This window comes from Battus philenor, unplaced genomic scaffold (assembly GCF_028537555.1).
Source record: "Battus philenor isolate CCGP_79_NKW_IND1 unplaced genomic scaffold, ilBatPhil1.0.hap1 SCAF_18, whole genome shotgun sequence".
In the NCBI taxonomy this organism is placed as follows: Eukaryota; Metazoa; Arthropoda; class Insecta; order Lepidoptera; family Papilionidae; genus Battus; species Battus philenor.
The window spans coordinates 3,080,486-3,090,786 of NW_027181680.1; positions in this window are offsets into that span (position 1 = coordinate 3,080,486).

Consider the following 10,301-nt stretch of genomic DNA (forward strand, 5'->3'; position numbering starts at 1 on the left):
CTTGCCTTGATCTTTGAATTAATTATATTCTATTGACGCTAGATGAATATTGTTTAATTTTCAACAATTATTGAATATTCATACAAATGATATTTTTTTCTGTAAATTTAAGAAAAAAAAAATATTTTAACTAATATATTTTTTATAACATTTTCTTTCTTACAAATTCATATTTTTTGTTATTTAATTAAAATTGATGTTTGTCTTTGCATTACACTGTGACATATATAATTAGATGAATAATGTGGTCGGAGACGGACCGGGCTAGTCGAATTAGCTTATCTGAGATGTTCAATTTATACATTCAAAAGTGTGACGTATTGTCTTGTGTTAAGGTTGAATATAGCTTATTATAATTTTATAATTAGTTTTTGTGGCTCCGTTTTTTATGTTCATAGCCTTAATCATCATAGGCCTCCAAAGATCTACACGATATTCAGCAACTGCCTGCGATATTAACTATGACATCTTTCCAGTGGGGTGTCTGTTCATGCATGTTCATCTTCCAGCTCCTAGATACCACTTTAGTACCTTTCAGCACCAACAACTGTCGCAAGAGTTGTATACTCTGCCCAATGCCACTTTAGACAAGTAATTCTTTGTATTACGTCAGTGATTTTTCTGATTAGAACGCAGCGAAGTTCCAAGAATAATCTTCATTGTTCTCTGAAGCATAGCCTTAATATCTCTAAGAATATAAAGAACAGAGAGTTGTTCTAAATACGAATTTTCTATAGAGCAATGAATGAAGAAACCATATTTCATCTACACTTTTTTTTAATTCCTCACGTCTTTAGCATGTTTTAAATTATAATTTTAAAGACATGTATTAATGTTCTCAGCATTCTATCTCGGGATGTCGGTCCCATCGCGTTATAGGGAGGAGGGCTGGGTATGGTAGTCTGGGCTGACCTTCGTATTAGGTTTAAGGAGGCCTCATTACAAAGCATAAGCGTTTACTTTCTGATTTATAAAACGTCACCACTATATCCCCAGGGATTCTTTATTGTTTCTCTTACATTATAAGTGTTCAATCAGGAGTTTTCAGGATAGAATTTGCGAGTCCTTTGTTAATAGTAGCATTATACTACCTGAAATAACTTATATATTCGTAATAAAATCAAAAGAAAAGATTGCTCACTAAGAGTGTGAGAGAGACAGAGTGTAAAAAAAAACAGAAAGAGGGAGAAGCATCGCTAACTGTATCGCATATTAGTTAATTACTGTGATATCTTAAATTTCGCTTTTTATGTCTGTATATAAAACGGATACTTTGTCCGTTAGCCGGGCACAAAAGTCTTCTAAAGCTTTATTTATAAAACTATATTTTCTCTTTATTTTGAGGGGGAAATTTTCTGGATATTCAAGATGCCCTGCCACTAAAAAGAGGGAAAAGTTATGTGAAATTCCTTCCATCTAAAATCTCCTCAGTGTCTCCTTATGCGTGCTATGAGGGATTTAGGTAACTCCGTTAGAAACTTTTTTATTTTTGCCAGTCTCTCATGTTTTAGTATTTTGGATAGCACTACCCAGGGTATACGTTTTTAAAGCTACCCTAAACCCTCGTGAAGCTATCACTATGTTTACTCACTACCACGCAGATCTATCGATTGCTTCAGTCGTTGAAGCTAGCGTGAGTTTAGGGCCCCCACCATAAACACCCACGACTAAATACTTAATTAGCCTTCTTACATTATCAAAACTTATTCATTTTAACAGTATAAGGATATTTTGCTTGCGCCCTACTAACGGAAAAGTATATCGAATTGCTTTTATTACATATTTAAATTTGTAAACTTTAAAGATTTTGTCCATTTATAATTTGATTTTAATATATTTTTTCGTTTTTAAATTTAGTAAGCTAAAAATAAAACAATTAATCATAATATGAAATATCTGTTGCATTGAAATATACAGATTAAAAATATTTTTGTTCTATCACCTGCTATGTGAAGTTATAGTTTATTAATAACTGCATTTAATTAAAAAAAGTTACCTCAAACTCGACATTTGACATGATCCGTTTTAAATAACTTTATATACAGTAATCTTCCTACAACACGGTACAGTTAATTTAAAAAATAGTGTCCCCATATAACGCAAAGATAGCCCACGTTATATTTGTGTACTGTGAATATTTTTCTGCGAATTTTTATTGCATATTTGCTCAATTAGTCATTGTATTCAAACAAAAACATCTAAAATAAAAATAATTAAACATAAATCACAGTACACAACACGTTATACGGGGTCATATGCTCGCGGTATACAAGAATGCTTGTACATTGTCGTATTCCTTTAATACAAAAATAATCAACCGTGTTATGGGGTAAATTATTGTAAATATAAAAATATTTGCGACGTGCTAAATCAAATGCCGGATACTATAAACATTAAACAATGTTTATATATTTTTTAATTTTAGCCCATTAAATTACATTATCATGGGCGCAAAATCAACAACACATATTAATAAAAAGTAAAAAAAAAACGATACACTTGAAAAACATCTCAGATCAGCAATTCTGTGTATATGCTAGAAGTAAAGATCGCAAGCGAGGACCATTATCGTTAGTAAATGAACCGGGTACCGTCAACAAAACAGCGAAATTCCACTATTTGATCTGTCAAATTCATAGATGCACGAATATGGACTTTATAAGGGTGTTGTTTAAGTTCAAATTCCTTTATCTTGTTCATCATTTTAATCCCTGCATCAATTTATCTATGCAGCTATTCACATATCTTTAGATGTTTCTTTTATAGTACGGTGGATGAAATACTGCGCTGGTAAATATGATACTTCTATATGACAGACGTGTTACATATATATATACACACACACACATATATATATATATATATATTCCTTGTTTCATCCACCGTATAGAAATCGTTAAAAATAGTGGAAGTACTCTATTTTATTTATTTAAAAGTCTATATAATTGGTTACCGAATAATAACTAGAGGTTGTATCGCAGACATATTTACCTAAAGTTATTGTTAAGGTAAGATAATACGGAGACGGCTTCTATGAGTGATATAGATTAATTAATGAATCAACTATTTTAGAAGTATATGCTGTAAATTAAACCCTTCTTACTTGAATATCATTAAAAGTAATACTAAAGTTCTTTCTATATTAATCCAACCCTTTAACTTTAGGTAAATATGCATATATAACTGAAATCTTCGTAGCAAAACGATCAAATAAGCCGTATGTGCACGTCATATATAATTAATAGTTAAAACTTTCTGAGAATGATTAAAAAAATAATAAGTACATAAAAATGTTTATTTTTTAATGGTTTTAATGTTGTATTTATTTGACATAGATAAAAGTATATGCCGAGTAGTGTCTATGAGTTATTTACCAAATTTGTAAATTTTAATATGTAGAGATAATTGACCATAGAGCAAAAACTTTCGAGCGTCTATGGATTTGATGAAGACGATTTCCATTTTCAAATTATAATTATAGTACAAAATCTATCATCACCGAAACTTTTGGAAATGACATGAGAAAATATTTTGTATTAGACAATTTAAAATGACATAGGGTCGTGACAATTTTTAAACCGTAATTTTCGATAAATAATCCCTTTTGACGATAAAATATACTTCAATATCACAATAAAAATCTTTAATTGTTGTTCTTGTTAATAATACAGGATGATTGATTATGGACGTAAAAGCTTTATATTGGCCAATCCTTTAACATAGTAAACAATAATTGTGTTTAAATACAATTTATCCGTTTAAAGATTTTACAAATGTAACCAATCACCCTGTATAGTCACTAAAATCTTAAATACGAAAAAAACTATGTATTGTTTATGACTAATGTAATTTGGATGCTAATTTACCTAAAGTAGTTTCAAGCTAAGTAATTATAGAGGCGGCTTCAGTAAGGTATTAATAAATAAATTAAACTATTTTCACAGTCCACATGCAATTAGAAATAATATAATTAAAAAAATAGTTATTTTACTTAATCGCTCTTTCCATAATAAGCCAACGCTTCTGCTATAGGTAAATATGGATTCAAATAAAGGAATGTCTCATAAAAAATAAATGTAAAAACATTATAACAAGAACAATAATAATTAAAAACAAAACCATTACAATTTAAATATGTTACTGAAGAATAAGAAACATAAGTTCCTTTTATTTAGTCACCATATACAAGGCAACGTTAACCTAGCTTCCACTGAGATACACTGTTACATGAAAAATATACCATTTTTAAAATGTCCCATAAATTAGCGTCAGTAGTCAAGTACTGGGGCATGTATTGGATTATCTCGGAAAATAAAAATATGTTACAGACAGTTAAACTTGCTACATCCTGTAGTTATGGCTATACGGTTTAACTAGAAGTGTTATATTTATTGTCATTTATAGAATTGTTACTGATTGTAAAATGAAAATGATAAAAAATTATAGAAAAAGATCATCACGGGGTAAATAATTTAAAATAAAATATCTTTTTGTAATATTTATTAAATATTTTCAGACTAGCCAACCATTACTTGGAATTGTACTCAGGCTTTAAGTTTGACGTTGATTTATGGGACTTTTCGTATTTGGAACCCTTCACATATCTTGAATTTCTAAATGAAGTTTTACTAGTGATTTTAATAGATAGCTTAGACCAGGGGTTGGCATTTTCGAGGCACTAACGCAAAATATTTAGCCGAATAGAAATTTACCTTAGTAAAGTCTTTAGCGATTTAATGGTCTATTTACTTCAGGATTTATGTAACTTGACAGTCGCTGAACAAAGTATGAAGAGAGCTTTGCTCGAGATTTGTATTCAAGATCGAATCGGCAATGAAAAGATCCGGAGACAAGATTATTCGACATGCCTAGCGGATGGCCGCTGGAGCCTTAAGGTTCTGGAGAGAAAACCATGAATCACGGCCAGTTTTTAATGGTGTTGTTTTAAATCTGTGCGGTAGCTTATGTCCAGCTGTGGACGTTCTGCGGCTGCAATGCTGATGCCCAGATCAAACCTTAAGTTGTAGAATGTATATTTAACCTCAATTTTATTTGTTTCTTAAAACGGTGTAATATTTGTGTTAAATTTTGCTATAGGGAGAAGTCTGCCGACCCCCTAGCATAGACAAATGACAGTTGGGACTCTATGGTTAGCTGGGTGACCACAGATAATAGAAGCTTTCGTAAAATAATATCCAAGTGCCTAAGCGTTTCTATGTACGTGTTTGTATAAACTCGACTAATAGTACAATCGTTCTGTTCGTTCGCTCTGATTCAATTTGTACAAGGATAATACGTGTAGGGAGGCGTTTATTGCTAGTTATTTAAATAAACTTTATTAATGATCAAGTAGTAACATTTTAAAGGGAATTATTTAAAACTGTCTGATCTTTTGAAACGATTTATAATTTATTGTACTGTCTCTAATCTATGGCCTTTTCTCTGTGACATTGACATATGTCAATTACATAGACCTAATATTCGGATGCAAATATGGCTGTAGTTGTGCTAAGAAATTATGGAAACTGCTTTAACGAGTTCTAATCAATCATGTCGGTCTCCGCTATTTTTTTCTTGGCTTTTCTGTTATATGGCACCGTGCAAGGTAGTGTTGCAGGCTTTTGTAACTGCCTTAGTCCAGCGAGTTGGTGACCATCCTCTAACTCTTACATGTAGGAGACATTGCCGACCACTATAAGCTCCTCCGTGCAATCTGGCCGAAGTACTTGAAGAATACTCAAGTGAACTGTGAACAGCTAGGTCTATTTTGAGTTCTTTGAGTCAGCGGCAAGATTACATCTAGAATGCGTCTACCCTTTGCCTTGTACAAGACATAAGCGTCTAGTTTTTGCACCTGAACAAAAGAAAGAGATGACGAAGGTACGAATTAGTTTCACTTTGGTGTTACTGTGGATCTCCCTGTTTCTCCATAATTAATGATAGATAAATGAAAAGAAGAAGATTACTTGTGTAAGTAGGTACGTTGAAGTTTCGTTCGCATTTCCGAATTTTTTATGTACAAAAATGGTTTCCATATTAAGCTAATACATTAATACGCATGTTATTATAAAAAGGGTAGATAGAAAAAATATCCGACAGTTTTAAATAATTTTAAGAATATGATATAATTATATATAATCGATGATTGTAGGTGTGCGAGTACTGTGATGTAGAGTGTGTGTGTTTTGGGAATGGAGTAATTATGACGTCACACAATCTTCAATTTAATTTCTTAATGAACAGCGTAAATGATTATTTTGTTCCCATCACGCGAGCCGCTCTAAACGATTCCATGTTTGTAAATAGTTTTAACAGTTTTTTTTTTGTTTAAAGGTTACTACGTGTTTATATTGCATTATTTAATTTTGAGAAAATATAATCATCATTGCATTTCATTGTGTTTTTATTTGTGTTTCATTTACCCTATAAACAGGTGTCCCGTAATTCAACGTCAAGCCGAAATCGAGTAAGGCAAGTATGGGCTAATACCAGAGAGAACACACAAACAATGCAATTAACGTTATTTACCTCACATAAATAGATATAGATAATTGGATACATTTTTTGAAAGAGGAAATATCGAAGGCGACTCAAAACACGTTCGAGCAAAACTGCTGTCAAAAATTAAATGGACATTCAAAATGGCGGAATTTGAACTGAGTGACACGAGCACCATCATAACGCTAAAAGTTTTCATACAATTACAGCCACAGGATGTACACTTATGAAGTGGGCCTCCCCCAATAGACACGACCTGCATCAACAACGTGACCTCAACAAGGTCATCTGTCCACTTTGTTGGTGGACGGCCTATACTTGCTGGTCCATTGTCTTCACTCCTGAACTTTAAAGCCAATGTACATATCTCATGGAATTTTAAAATTCGATATACTAAACATATATATTTAGGTGATATGTTAGTTGTGCCTTTCCGTTTATAATAGTGCAACCGAAACCGCTGTACCGCACCCTAGGTATGCGCACGGCTAGACGGGGAGGGCGGTCAGTTACGTCAGTCTTCCGACAACGATTGCGAGATTCGTGCCCTTTTACCTTCGGGCCCCCACTTTGCTTTTGCTGTTTTCATAGCACTACAGACTTCATATCAGCTAATAGTCACTCATTGCAAGGCATAGCCAAAGATAGCCAGAATGATCGGTCTTGCATTGCCCGCATCGAGTGACCTTGACACATGCCGCGTCTATAAGCTCGTGGTCGCCGAGCGATGTGCCCCGCCCGCTGTCACCTCAGACGTGCGATTCTTAGAGCTACTTCTGTGATTCTCTCTGCTACTTCTGTGATTCTCTCTGCTACTTCCGTGATTCTCTCTGCTACTTCTGTGATTCTCTCTGCTACTTCTGTGATTCTCTCTGCTATTTCTCTTCTATAGTCTTGAGTACAAGAAATTAAATAAAACAAGTTACGTTTTCATATTTATATTTGTCTTCAACAGATAAAACATACACAATTCAATTTAAATGGTGAACAATAAATACGTTTGTGCAGATTAGCTTAACTACAGAGCTTTTACATGTTTTTTTTTTTAAATGAAATCGAAAATATTGTTTTCTTTTCCACAAATTGCGATACAAATTTAAATTCTACTTTGTCTCTAATTAAGTTTCGTGAATAATAGGAGATTTTAAATATAAATGCAAATTACTGTATATAAAAAATTGAGTTTTAAATTAACCATTTTAATACAATTTGACTACAAATGCATACTTATGTAACCTATGACGTATTTGATTAGGTGTATCCAGTTATTATTGGTATTGCCAGAGCTTATACGTAATAAATAATATTAAATATGATTTCGACTAGAACATAGTTTACTATAGACAGATAAAATATTAACAAGTAACAACAATTGTATATATATTCGGTTTATACCCATGTTCTTTAGCACATTGTTGATATCTAAAGATAGCTACATTACCAAGAACAGAAGTTTGAAGAAAATTCCTGCGTTATAACGTCTAATACAAAAAACATTTATCCAAAAGCGCTTTTATATTCGTATTATGTTTAAAGGTAACCACAATTACAATAGGCAATAAATATTAAGCATCGACCTTTGGAAAGAGACAGTCGGTTAATTTCGGCTTCGTAGAGCATTATCTCAGTCCCACACTACCTATGTGACGTTCTATCGGTGCGACAGAGATAACGCTCTACAAAGCCGAAATTAGCCGATTGTCCCTTTCCAAGGGTCGATGTTCAATATTTCCAAGTCAATGTGCAATATTTATCGTCGGATACTGTATGTCTATAAAATAAGTAATGTTTCTATATAAGACGTCCAAAAGAGATTGGGCGATTTGATATACTACTGTGATAAAAAAGTAAGTTGAAATTGTAATTTAAAACCCGCGGAGATTACGAAGGCAGGTTTTATTTCCGAAGTACTTTGGTAGGAATGTCTTTGACATTTGCCAAGCATCAGTTTATCAAAATTTGGAATATAAATTTGCTCAGTTCAAATAATTTTGAAGTATGTTTTGTCTCAAATGCGCCAAGTCTTATTTTGTGGATGCATTGGTACTTCACGACACTTTTTTGCAAAAAAAACCCTGATATCATTCCGCAACCACCGTATTCCCTCGATTTCGCTCCGTACAACTTCTGGCTATTCAACAAATTCAAGAATTCAACGCGGGGATGCCGTTTTGACACGATTGAGGAAATAAAAACCGAATAAGGTCTTCAAGGCTATACCGAAATAAATTATTTAGACTGTTTCGAAGACTGAAAAAAGCGTTGGCAATACTGCGTTTATCGAAAGGGAATTACTTTGGGAGGATACATATCCTTCTTCGTATCGGCCACGATGTTCGCGGTTAGGGGGCGGGTGGCAGCCCCCGGAAACGGATCGTGCGGTTTAGAATAATACAGAAATAAAGTATGATTGGTACACGCAACACGCTTTTTTCCCGGCAAGTTTCTAACGGAGTAATCGATGTAGACTCACCCTCCACAGAACATATTCAATTTTATAATTAGTCTCTAGACTTTTTTTTTATATAAAAGCGCATTCATAAGTAACTCTAATTTTAAATAAAACTTATCGTGAATTTCTCTTTGTTAGAATGGTTTTCATATTTCGCACAAATCGCTATAAGTGTATCGAGTAAAATTGTAAATATTGCAATTAATTTTTGTTTTTTTTTTATATATTTCGATACATGTGACACCTAATAAAAAGATGATGCATTATATTTCAGTCTTCAATAATTAGCTGTTGATTATTTTAATCATTATCGTTTTAATGTTCAGAGAAAGTTACAAGATTATCGTATTTCGGAGATATTAATTATTTTTTTAACATTTTAGTGTACGCGTATAAAAATAAATTATTCGTGTTTTCTATAAAACAGTCATTCTGGGTAGCTTGTTGTTTTGATGGCGTTTTGCTAATTGGCAAGTTGGAAGTGGCAGTGAACAAAGTCAACTAGATGGTCGATGGGACCTTATGACTCTGAAGTGAAGACCAAAGACCGGAAAGAGCGGCGTATGACGTCCGCCCATAATGTGGATAGATGATCTTGTAAAGATCATCGGAAAACGCAGAATACTGGTCGCTTTCTACCGGCCGTGGTCGGAATCTATAAGGGAGATCTATATCCAGTTATGGTTGATGGCTAAAATTATGATTTCAATACAAATGTGTATCAATAAGTTAACTTGTATTCTGAGATAGCAACGAACTTATTTCTATAAGAACCTGAACTTAAATAAAATTGTAAAAAATCAGATTTAGCACAGTTACACCCCTTGCTGGGGTAATTTTGACAGTATTAAAATCGCTGTATATTTGTATTTTCTAGGATTCTAGGTGCCTTTAAAAAACATTTCTAGGATTTCATCTATTATTATTTGACTTCTTTTCAGCTTGTAGTTGCACACTGAATTGCCTATCTTATGTTACCCGAATAGAGCTACTTTCCGCGAACATAACTATATCAATTCTGTTAAATATATGCTATAACATAACTGGATGTCCCCCGATCGCGTAGCCCGCACTGCCTGGTAACTACCATACTTAAAATATTCCACCAAAGTTTTATACGAGTAGTAGTTTGAAAATATATTTTTTATAAACGCCCCCTTGCGGCCGAAATGTCATAAAATTATTCTTAGCTGAATTCCACTCGGCAAAATGAATATCCCTACCAAAATTTTAAGTCTCTAAGCATTATGGTTCCAGACATATCGTGATGATTCAACACATGGATGGAAATCTCTTATATATTTCTGCTAAAATGATTCAGTTTTTTTTTTCATCGTAAAAAAAATAACAA